The sequence below is a fragment of the Eulemur rufifrons genome, chromosome 30, assembly GCF_041146395.1.
Source record: "Eulemur rufifrons isolate Redbay chromosome 30, OSU_ERuf_1, whole genome shotgun sequence".
NCBI classification, from domain to species: Eukaryota; Metazoa; Chordata; class Mammalia; order Primates; family Lemuridae; genus Eulemur; species Eulemur rufifrons.
Window position 1 is genome coordinate 16790414 of NC_091012.1, and position 13417 is coordinate 16803830.

The following is a 13417-nucleotide window of genomic DNA, read 5'->3' on the forward strand; positions in this document are numbered from 1 at the left end:
GGCATCAGCCTAGCTCACAGCAACCTCAAACTCCTGAGCTCAAGCAATCCTCCTGCCTCAGCCTCCCCAGTAGCAGGGACTACAGGTGAGAGCCAACACACCCAGCTAATGTTTTTGTTTCTATTTTTAGTTGCCTGGCTAATTTTTTCTAATTTTAGTAGAGACAGGGTCTCTCACTCTTGCTCAGGCTGGCCTCGAACTCCTGATCTCAAGGACTCCTCCCACCTTGCCCTCCCAGAGGCTAGGATTACAGGTGTGAGCCACATGCCCAGACTCCATTTACTTATTTATTTACCTTTTCCAGCAGATTACAAAATCCTTAAAAGCCTCCAGCATGAATCGATTCTATTTTTTTGTTTTGTTTTGTTTTTTCCTAAAGCTCTGCTTGTCATAATGTTTCTTACTTCATGCTTTAACCTGCATAAAGTTTAAGATTCCTCTGTCCATAAAATGATTTTTCTTAGTCCTGACCATACTTTTCATTACATTTTCTTTTTCCTAAAGGTATCATCTATATATCATAATAATATTAATATAATAGATTTTTGGCACTACTGATCATACCACTTTTGAAAGAGCTCTTACCAGTTAAATCCCATGAGTGACATAAATGGTTATATCCCCCACCTTATCCAACCATTTTCCTCTTCAGCATCTTCTCACATTAACCACCATCTCCCTCAGGAAAGTCACTTTTCTTATCAGCTTTCAGATCATCTCTGAAAATGCATGTGTTCCACAAGGCTGTATGTGTGAGTAGACAGCCCAAGTTGTTTATAAGTTACATTTCATGAGAGTAGAATATTTTTTTGTCTTGCAAAATCTACATGCAATACATTTTTCTGTCCCTAATTCTGATTCTTCTCTATACAAACCTGAAGTCCTCACCTGAGTACACTCCTCATTCTCAAAATAAACCTAAACTGGTCTCTGACTGTGCCACTTTCCTTCTTTACCTGTAATATCACGCTCTTCCCTTACTACCTATCTAGTCTTTAAATCCAACTGAAATACTACTTTTGCTTTGAACCTTCCTAATAATTTCAGATTTATTCTTCTACCTACATTTTGTTTAAAATTTAAATTTTGTATTGAATTACAGGAATTTTGTATGTGTTTATCACCCACACATTTGTGTAAATTCTCTGAATTTTTGACTGTATATATATATTTTTAACTTTTAGTTCCAAGTACATGTCTACACATGTGACAGTTAATAAAGAAATGCATTTTAATGCAACTGGCCACTAAAATTCTTCCTTATCCTACTTATTTACAAATGACTAGGTCCAAAATAAGGTATGTTCTTTCCCAGTCTCCGTAAATCAATATATTGAATGTAGGTTTGAAATAATAAAACTCATATCCTTTGTGAGAAGTACAGGCTAAAGTCTTAATATTTCAAAAGATATTTACTGATTACACATAACCATCTAAAAGCTGTTCTGACAGTGAGGTTTTAGTGGAAGAAGGAAATTATTACTATTTTTAATTGCTTGTTTTCTGTGAGGGGGAAAATACTACAATATATAAGAATACAAATAAATGTGAAAATTTTGGTTAGTAATGGATGACAAGAAAAGCAAATATTTTTAAAACCCTGCAAGCCTTTTCACTCTATCAAAAATATTACTTAGAAAGGTCAGATATGTCTTTTAAACCTGGATGGTAGCATAGAGCTATGGAGACATTTTATTTTTTTACACTGAACTATCTACAACTTTTTTGTTTCACTAACAGAACTTAGTAAATTGTCTACTAGCTAGTTTGAATTAAACATAATTGATGTATTTTTTTGTTTATATGATCAAGTTACTACTTGGAATTGCTTTTTTTATTTATTTGACTTTGTTTGCCATGTATCATTCTTACAGGGAAACTCTAGATTACAAAGCAACACACTGAAGTCATATGTAAAAACCAGTTTTCAGGCCGGGCGCGGTGGCTCACGCCTGTAATCCTAGCACTCTGGGAGGCCGAGGCGGGTGGATTGCTCAAGGTCAGGAGTTCGAGACCAGCCTGAGCGAGACCCCGTCTCTACTAAAAAAATAGAAAGACATTATATGGACAACTAAAAATCTATATAGAAAAAAAAAAAATTAGCCGGGCATAGTGGCGCATGCCTGTAGTCCCAGCTACTCGGGAGGCTGAGGCAGTAGGATCGCTTAAGCCGAGGAGTCTGAGGTTGCTGTGAGCTAAGCTGACGCCACGGCACTCACTCTAGCCTGGGCAACAAAGTGAGACTCTGTCTCAACAAAAAAAAAAAAAAAACAAACAAAAAAAAAAAACAACCAGTTTTCAAATTAGCATCCAATTCTTACATAGGACCTCCAATAATTTTGACAAATAAAAATATAACTACTTTATGAACATGCATATTTTTAAATAAAAATATACTGACTTTTGAAAATTTTGACTATGATATTTAGAGAGACTTATGGAACTAAAACCATCTTAGGTGTAAGGCATGACAGATATTTATTGAAAATTTCCTAGTACAAGCAGTAAGGAGGAGTTACAAATAAAACAAAGATTAAATAGAAATGAAAGAAAGATAGCAATAAGGAGAGGATAGCATATTCCTGAATGCCACAAATATTCAAAGGGATTTTTAAAAATGTTTTCCTCTGTAATTGGTAAGAATAGAGGATATACACTTTTCCTTTTGTTGTTATTGGTATTTGTAAATAAGAAAATATTTAATATTCCTTACAAAAATTAAAAATGATTTTAGTTGTGAGATTAAAGATTGTAACAATTTTATAAATTAGATTTGCCATGTTAAAAATATTAACTAGTCTTATCCATAAATCTTTGAGAAATATTTAGGTACACTTCATTACATACTCACATTCAAAATGTGCGTCAAAAAGTTGTACATTATTATTCTCAAATACTTATAAATTGTACACACTTTCATGCCCACACACCCACATAATACACTTTTAGTATAAAAATATTAAAATTATTGGAAAAGGCAAAAGGATAGTGATCAAAACTAAAAAGTGAAATTGATTCATTACATTTCAATAAATTTTTATAAAATATAAAAATATTTTTATTTATTATATCTGTATCTACCTACAAACTGTTTTTCAATTTTTTTTTTTGCTTTAATATTGGTGTTCTTGTCTTTCTGGAACTTCTACATGCATAGTTCTATGTGTTTTTCAAGTTGATGTTAAGTAAAGTTTTCTTTAAAAAATAAGAATTGTTAATTAGTAGAGGCAGCATAAAACAATCATCAGCCATGCTTTATTTTTATACAACTATAAAAATATGATAAGAATTCTGCCTACTTGCTTCAAAGAATTAACTATTTCCTTACTAGTTTGACCTACTCCCTTAAGGAAATTTTTTAATTGTGTCACAGAATAAAATAAGTCTGTGACATTGCATTGAGACTCTAACCACAAAGTATTTACTGGTGAGTAATGTATGTTCTTAACCTGGGGAAGAGAACAAAGTTTCTCTTCACAGCTTCTCCAAATTAAGGTCTGAAAAATGGTTTAAACAAATTTTCTACATAGCCATTTTTAAGAATGTCTTCAGATGAAAAACGTACCATTCTTATCTTGTCTTAAAAGGTCAATTATGTTGTGCTTTATATAAAATGTGGCATGTCCATGCCATCACCTGCAAAGCCTCTGGGAACAAAGCCTTGAACATCCAGTGACAGGAATATGCCCAAAGATCATTTCAGACAGAAAAATGTTTGTCAGAGTACAGGTGATAGGGGACCCAATTAAAACACAAGTGGGGTTGAACACACAGAAATACATTTACCTTTGCATGAGCGTAAATGATTCATTTTGAGTCAATTTTGTACAGGTTTTTGCTAGGAGTCCAGCTTCATTCTTTCTGCATGGTTGATATCCAGTTTTTCTAGCACTATTTGTTAACAACTCTTCCCCTCTCCCACTGAAATGCATCTACACCCTTGTTCACAATCAATTGTTAGCTCAGGCTCCCTAGCGGACCCGCTGTGACCCTTGCTCTGGTGGCCAGATGTTGCTGCTGCCTCTTTGCGCTGCAGTGGGACTCACATAGCTAGTGTCCAGATGGAATATAATGAAAAATACAAAAGAACAAAATTATAAAACCTGCCAAATACCTCTTCGAATTGGAAAAGAGCCTCTTGCTTGCTTTAGTAGAAAATTCCGAATATGTGCTGGAAGGAAAGAAAAGTGATGCGATATAGGAAATACTGCCCTCAAGTAAGGCACCTGGCCATCGCTTGCTAACCATGCAACTCTTAGCTGAATGCAAGGAGCATACCACGGCGGTTTTCCACACAGCTGAAGTGCTGGAGAACTTCAAGCCTGGCACCAAAACAATTACAAGCTGTGAAAGGAAAGAGAAAGTGAAGCCCAGTGTCAGCCCACTTCTGAGTATGCTCATCCTGGGGAAGGAGAAGATTGCCAACAGGATGCCCTTGAGGAGCTCTACTTCCTGCAGAGTCAGGGATGGGGGGAGGAAGAGGCCAAATACCACTCCACACTGCAGCCCAGAATCATTTGCTGCTGCTTATAGAGAACTGTGCAACGACAAGAAAGAGTTTGTTGCTTCCCAGTATGTGAGGGGACTGCTCCAGCTGTTATTCAGCTGTCAGAATAACTTCCAATAAAAAATACAGGAGCAAAATCTCTCAGGAAAAAGATGCATGAGGAAGAACCCCATCAACCAATTTCCATCTTACAACTGATACAAATGAATGAGGTGCAGGTGGCCAAAATACAGCAGGTAGAGCCAGAGTGTGAGATGGCAGAGGAGGAACACAGGATAAAAAATAGAAGTTCTCAATAAAATGATACATTGGGAAAGGAAACGATGAACTTTTACAAGGGAATGATAGCCTGTTTCCTCATTTAACCAGCCCTTTCCCAATTCACTCTAAGACTTTGGAGGTGCCTCTTTTGTAAATAACCTGTTGGCAAAGAAACTCTGGAACATGAACTAGCAGTCAGTAACCTGGAACAGAGCTACAGCTAGGCAAATTAGAGTGGTGTAGTCTCTTATTTAAGAATACATTCACGTAAACACCTGCACCCTATGTACCCCTTAAATGGTAAAGAAGCTCTTAGAGTCTTCTGAAAATTATCATCGAGTATTATTATTCTGAAGGTAATGTTTCTTAATTAGAATTCATACAGGAACCGTGTGTGAGTATTTTTTGTATTTTTTTAATCAAATGCAAGTGTGACTATAAAAAAAACAATTGACAATAATTATATGGGTTTATTTGTGGACTCTCAGTTGTATTCCATATATTTATTTTTCTACCCATTTGCCATTACCACAGTTTTCATTCTGCAGTTTTGTAATATATTTTAAAACTGGAAAGTGTGAGCTCTCCTACTTTCTTCTATTTTTCAGTTTTTTTTTTTTTTTTTTGGCTATTAGGTGGACAATTTCCTATGTATTTGAGAATATACTTTCCCACTTCTGAAAAGGCAGGCACTTTTTAAAATAGGGAATACATTGACTATATAGATCACTTTCTGGAGTATTGCCATCTTAACAATTTGAATTTTTTTAATCCATGAACACTGGGTACATTTTCATTTGTTAGGCTGTTCTTTAACTCTTAGAAATATTTTGTACTTTTCAGCATTTAATTATTTCACCTCCTTGACTAAAATTATTCCATAGTTAAAGAGCATTTTCTATTCTGTGGAATTGTTTTCTTAATTTTTGCTTCAGGTTGATTTTTGCTGGTATATAGAAACATCATGGAACTTTGTGTGTTAATTTTGTGTCCTCCAATTCTACTGAATTGTTCATTAGCTCTGATAAATTTTTATGGATTATTTGAGTTTTTCTAAAGGCAGTATCATGCCATATGTAAATAGCAAGAATTTTACTTTTTCTTTCTCAATTTGAATGGGTTTTATTATTTTTCCTGCCTAATTTCCCTGATTATGTCTTCTAGTGCAATGTTGAATAAAGTGGGGAAAAGTGAGCGTCCTTCTCTTGTTCCCAATCTTAGGTGGTGTGGAGAAATTTTAGGCTTTACCCACTGACTTGTTAATTTTTTTTTTAATAAATGCTCTTTTTCCAATTTCTAGTTTGTTGACTTCTTTCATCAAAAATGGCTTTTTTGTATACCATGGAGTACTACTCAGTGATAAGAAACAATGGTGATATAGCACCTCTTGTATTTTCCTGGATAGAGTTGGAACCCATTCTACTAGGTGAAGTATCCCAAGAATGGAAAAATAAACACCACATGTACTCACCATCATATTGGTTTCATTGATCATCATCTAAGAGCACATTCAGGAATAACATTGAACGGGTGTCAAACAGATGTGGGTAGGGGAGGGGATGGGTGTATACATACATACTGAGTGCGATGCACACTGTCTAGGGGATGGACACGTTTGAAGCTCTGACTCGGGGTGGGGTGGGGAGGCAAGGGCAATATACGTAACCTAAACTTTTCTACCCCCACAATATGCTGAAATAATAATAATAATAATAAATGTGTATATATACACACACATATACGTACACCTCTTCATATAACAGAATGGATTCAAAGTAGATTTGCCAGATGTCAATAGAAAAAAAAAGTTGTTTTTTTTGTTTGTTTTGTTTTGTTTTTTAATTTTTAGAGAGAAGTTCTCACTATGTTGCCCCGGCTAAAGTGCAGTGGCTTCACAGGCACAACGTAGAGAGCACAGCAGCCTTCAACTCACTTAGACCCAAGTAATCCTCCTGCCTCAGCCACCTGAGTAGCAGGGACTACAGGTATGTGCAACCATACTTGCTAAGAGATTTTGTTGTTATTTAAATGCGTTTTCTGCATTTCCTGATTTGCTGTGTGTGTTTTCTTCCTCAATTCTATTATTGTGTTATTAAATTAATTGATTTTCTTATATTGAATTAATCTTGCATTCCTGAAATAATTCCACTTGCTTTTTGTGTATTATCCTTTAAATATATTGTTTGATTCAATTAGCTAGTATTTTGTTCAGGCTCTTTTGCATCTATGACCATAAGGAATATTGATCTCTAATTTTCTTTTGGTGTCTTTATCTGTATTTCAGATCAGGGCAATTCTGGCTCCACAGAATATATTTGGAAGTGACCTTACTTCTTCTATTTTTTGTAAGAGTCTGAGGAGGATTTTTAAAAATTCTGAAATATTTGGTAGACTTAACCAGGAAAGCCATCTGGTACTGTTTTTCTTTGTTGGGAGTTGCTTTAATATGTTTGATTGATTTTTTTTTCTGATTCAGCCTCTTTATATTTTATAGGTTTGTTCCTATTATCTGTTTCCTCATCAGTCACTTTCAGTAATGTATGTGTTTATAGAAGTTTGTTCATTTCATTCAGGTTATCTCTTTGTGCAACTGCTGATAACATTCTTCTATAATCCATTTTATTTCTGTAAGGTATTTATTAGTGTCTCCACTTTCATTTATGATTGTAAATATTCATATCTTCTCTTCTATATTCTTGGTCAGTGTACCTACATATTTATCAATTTTGTTAATCCTATCGGAGAACTAACTTTTAGTTTTGTTCATTTTCTCTAATGTTTTTCTCCTCTCAATTTTATTTGTCTTCACTGTAATATTTGTTAGTCCTTTGTTCTATTAGGCTTGGGTTTCCTTTGCCTTTATTTTTCTAAGTCCTTCTATTGTAATATAGGGTTATTCAAGACATGTCTTCTTGTTTCATATAGGCATTCACTGCTTTAACCATCCCTCTAAGCACTGCAGTCACTGAATCTATGTTCTGTTATATTGTGTTTTCATTTGTATTTCCCTCTCAGTATTTTCCAATTTCTTTTGTATTATCTTCTTTGTTTCATTGATTGCTTATGACTGTGCTGTTTAATTTCCTATTTATGAAGTTTGCATTTTTCCTTTTGTTTTTGATGCCTGGCTTCATTCTATTGTGGTCAGAGAAGATACTTGTTATAACTTCTGTCTTTTTACATTTCTTGTCACTTATTTTCTGCTCTACTATGTGGTCTAACCTGGAGAATTTCCATCTGGGCTTGATAGAAATGTGCCTTATGCTCTGTGGAGGAATTTCTTTATGTCTGCTCTATTTGGCTGGTTTATAGCACTTTTCAAATCTTCCTTTCCTTACTGATCTTCTGTCCAGACCATCTATCCATTAAAGAAAATGGGGTATTAAAGTTTCCAACCTGTATTGTAGAATGATTTCTCCTCTCCATTTTGTCAATACTTGTCCGATATATTTTGGCGTTCTGTTGCTTGGTGAATAAATGTTTGTAATTGTATCTTTTTGATGAATCAATTGTTTTTTCAATAAATAATGGCCTGTATCTTTTATAAAATGTTTTGGAATAGAGTTTATTTTGTCTGATAATAACATAGACACCTAATGTTTAATGGAATATGTTTTTCTATTCTTTCACTTTCAACATATATACATATGTTTGAATGAACATATGTATATATGAATGAACATATATACATATGTTCAACATATATAAATATGTTTGAATACATATTTTATATCTTTGAATATAAAATATAGCTTTTGTAGATAACACATACTTGGATCATTTTGTTGTTTGTTGTTTAAAATATATTCCTCCAGTTTCTTCCTTTTCATTGTAGAGTTCCATATGTTTACACTTAATTAATTACTGATAAGGAGGAACTTATCTATGCTATTTTACTATTTGTTTCCTGTGTACCTCTTACTTTTTTTCTTTATTCCCTCCATCAATTCCTTCTTTGCATTCAATAAAGTTTTGTAGGGTACTATTTTGATTTCCTTCTCATTGGCTTTTATTTGTATTCTGTTGAAACTTCTCAGTGGTTTATATGTGCTTGAATTTAACATTATAAATTTATTAAATTGAGATTGTGGCCACTAGCCGCTGCTAATTGGCTTGCTCCCTGGCAAACCGGAGGCCTCTGCTCTGGCTCCTAGCTCCCAGTGAGTGGCGCTGGACTCTCACTCAGGCCGATGGCTGTGGCTTCAGCAGCCCCCATAATGGGCGGCGGGGCCAGGGGTGGTGGTCCCGGCCAGGCTTCAGGGAAGTGGCACAGCTGGAGGGCTGCCAGTTTGAGTACCTAATACCAAGCACTCGGTGACCATCATGTGCATCTGGTTGCAGGACTCAGTGGATGTGAGCATGGGCCACTTGGGCTTCATCTCCCAGTGCCACCTTGAGATCTTGACGACCCTGAGCGACAGCGCTGGCCATGACTGGACAGCCCGGACCCACCGCCTGCACAGCCCAGGCCTAAAGTGGCGATTTCCAGTTGCATTGCCTTGGCCAGAAGCCTGTTTGTGTACAGGTGTTCCAGAGGCACCGGATGCCACTGCTGCAGCTGCCAAGCTTCATGCACCAGGTTTCCAAGCACGGACTTCAAACTAACTTTCACTTCCCTATCCGGCCAGAAGAGGAAGAAGCAAGTGGCGCCTGAGTCCCCAGCAAAGGCTGTGCAGCCGCACCTCTCGCCTCTGACCATCAACATTCCAAACACCATGGCCCACCTCATCATCCCCCTGCCCTCCCCAGCGGGAACTATCAGTGCTGCCAACTCCTGCCCATCCAGCCCCCAGGAAGTGGGGACTTCAGGTTTCAAAATGGGCCCACTGATGCCATCTCACCTCAATTTAGTGGCTGAAAACTCGCACCCAGAAAATGAAAAGGAAGCTTCCGGTGGAGGAAGCCCAAAGGATGATTCAAAGCCACCTTATTCCTATACACAATAGCACAAGAAATTACAATGGCTCCTGGTAAACACCTCATCCTAAATGGAATTTATATGCACATCACTAAAAATTGTCCATACTACAAGACTAACAAGGAGTGGCAGAATTCAGTTCCCGACAATCTCTGTCTGAATTGTTATTTCATCCAAGTACCACATTCCCAGGAAGAACCAGGCAAAGGCTCATTCTGGAAGGTAGAGATCCTGCCTCTGAAAGCAAATTAACAGAGCAGGCTTTGAGGAAAAGGCAGCCTAGGAGTGTACCTTGCTTTAGAACCTCTCTGTGACCACTCTCTTCTAGGAGCCTCTCCCAGTCACGCTGGAGTAGTGTCTGCTCACTGCAGTGGCCCCAGAGCCCTGAGAGCCTGTGGAGGGAAGCCTTGCCGGCCCATCAGAAGCCTGAGCCTGGCAACTCACACCCCAGACTTGCCATCATGCAAGAAGCCTGGGTTGTCCAAAGCTCACCAGAGTCACCTCTGTCCAGCAAGCTGGTCTTGATCACCATTCAGTAGCAGCTACTACAGGTGGCTAAGACTGCTGCCTACACTGCTGCCACCCTAGTGACCACAGCAAGGTGGTGACCTAGCGACCTTCCAGCCACCCTTCGTGCAGACAGTTCACGACCTCCACCAGATACCAGCAGTGTCAGTCAGCAGCGTGGCTGGACTGGCCCCAGCAAACACCTACACTGTCTCGGGACAAGCTGTAGTCACTCAGGCAGCTGTGTTGGCCTCTGCTAGGGCCCAGCTGCAAGAGAATAGAAATCACAGGGAAGTAAAAGTAGAACCTGTTGCTGCAATTAGCCACGGCACATTAGGTGCTGCCAGCCAGATCATTCAGATGTCACAGACCACCTCTGTCCAGATGGTCACTGTAGTAGTGTTATAGCAAATGTTACAGTGTGTGGTTCCAAGGACAAACCAAGCGGCACACAGGAAGTCAGAGAATCAAGGTTTATTTGCTGGCGGGCTCAGAGCAGACTTACCATCAAGTTCTGAGCCCGTCTACTGGGTTTTTTCCACTCTTATTAGGTCGGGGTGGTCCGAGGGGTGGGGTCTCAGGAGGCTGATGCAATAGGTAAGCGTGATTACAGAAGCAAGGTAATAGGTTAGTGTTAGATTGATGAGGATCTTCGTTATCAGTACAACAGACACCTCTAGGTCAACACCAGCTACCAGTAAAAAGTGTAACGCAAAACAGGACTCTTGTGGTACCAATCCCCACTGCGGTCCACTGCCAGGTGAACAATGCCACGAGGAGTCCTTTACACGTGCTGGAGACCCCCGCATCAGCATCTGCCGGGACAGCAACCAGCCTGGGCAGCCAGGGCTGAAGCGAATCAAAACAGAAAACAGCCAGAGCATCGTCATCACCCTGAGTGTGGACACGTCACGGGCAGCTGTGAGGAAAATGGTGTCTAAAACTAGTGACTGGGAAAGTTTTTCTTATTTTAAAATATCAATGTTGTGTTGCCAAAAGGGGATATTGCCTCTCACCACTAGTAGGAGTGCGCTCTCTCTCAGTGGGTAAAGGGCCCTGCGTTTGGACTTCAGCTCTCAGTACTGAAAATACAACACCCAGGTGGCCTGCAAACGCTTTAATTTACAGACAGAAGTCACACTTGAACAAAAACCACACACAACAAAACCTGGTACTTGAGACAGTGTCTCTCCTGCTGAGCACTCCCTGGGCTGCTGCCTTTGAGTGAAGCTTTTAACTACCAGTGAAAAACCATGGCCCTTCCTGGAGGACCAGGCATCTCCCTGTGAGGACGGTACAGTGTGGTCAGCGGTCAGGGGCAGGTGCCAGCGGACCTCCAGGGACTCGGCCTCCTGCAGAGACCAGGCAGGATCACCCTCCCATCCGCCCCCCACCACGGCCCTCGCAGTACTCACCGCTGGTACTGGCAGGCAAGACGGTATTTTGTTGTTCACATGTGCAATTAGAATATTTCGGAAGTGCGTTTTCTTTACACAATAATGAGGTCTGTGACATTTCACATCACTGCATTTCTACTCTGGAAATTTTGTAAATCATACAGGACCTTTCATGTGGATTTCATTTGGGGAAAAGAAACAAAGTAGTTTTGTGTTTTTGTTGTTTTCAGCCTATGGAATGAATTCTTTTTTTTTTTTTTTTTTTGAGACAGAGTCTCACTCTGTTGCCCAGGCTAGAGTGAGTGCCGTGGCATCAGCCTAGCTCACAGCAACCTCAAACTCCTGAACTCAAGGGATCCTCCTGCCTCAGCCTCCCGAGTAGCTGGGACTACAGGCATGCGCCACCATGCCCGGCTAATTTTTTCTATATATATTTTTAGCTGTCCATATAATTTCTTTCTATTTTTAGTAGAGATGGGGTCTCGCTCTTGCTCAGGCTGGTCTCGAACTCCTGAGCTCAAACGATCCGCCCACCTCGGCCTCCCAGAGTGCTAGGATTACAGGCGTGAGCCACGACGCCCGGCCTGGAATGAATTCTTTATCTTGTTCAGGTGGAGCTAGTTTATGACACTTGCAGATTTTCCACGTTAGAGCAGTTGCTTGGTGATTTTAATCCACCTCCATTTCAGTGCGTAGGACAGAAGAAAAATGCTGAGGCTGCATGTGACCGTGATAATTCAGGGACAAGCTGATGCTGGGAAAGAACTGCCCGGTCTCATCCGAGCTGCACTTAACTGTTCTCTTTCTTGCTGTTTTTTGTTGTTTGTTTCTTTGTGTTAACTTTGTCCCTGGCAAAATTTTCCATTCTAAGTAAAGCCAGTCCCCTAAGTATTGTGTATTTAAAACAACAGAGCCATTACCACTACATTTGGGGGAAAAGACTCAGTCTCTTATCACAAGCATTTTCAAACAAAGATCACAGATTTCTCCATAGTGTGTTATTGCAGGTTTAGTCGCCAGCTCAAGGCATCATCTGACCAGCTGTCTTCTCAGTTATATTGCACTTGTCCCCACTCCAGGCGGGAGCAGCCATGCCAATGGAGCGGGAGCTGAATGTTAATTCTAGGGTCTAAGTAAGCACGCTGTGATTAAGCACTGGAAAGATTTAGGTTGTTTTCTAATTTGCAGTAAGAGACTTCCCTAACCTTTCAGAACTGAATTCAAAACTAAGGCTGACTTATCTCCTACCAAAATTGAAAAGGAGAGGAAAGGAAACAAGTGAGAGAATGAGAAGTTCCAACCTACCCCTCACCCCCAGCCTCAGCCCAGACTCCTTAGGAAAAAAGCAGTCTCCTTTCCACAGTGTTCTAGGGGTTAGGACAGAGCAGCAGTGCAAATAGAAAGAGGATGTTAGCCTTATTTTGAAATTTTAGTGTCATTATCATAATGTTATTTATTTAAATGTAGTTATTCTGGTATTTAACTTTTTTTTTTTTATTCATGATAAATTATTAAGTGAACAGTGCAAGTTAAAAGCAATAGTTTCATATTTTTTCCCCACCCCCCCTTTCCCGAGTCAGCACCTTCAAGTGTTACCACTCCCCAAACGGTGCGCAATGCACTCATTGTGTAGGCATACCCCCATCCCCTCCCCCACCCCCCACCTCAGTCTGATGTCCAAATGGTGTCGTTCCCAGATTTGTATTTAGGTGATGATCAGGGAAACCAATTTTCTGGTGAGTACATGTGATGCATGTTTTTCCATTCTTGGGATACTTCACTTAATAGAATGGGTTCCAACTCTCTCCAGGAGAACCATAGAGATGT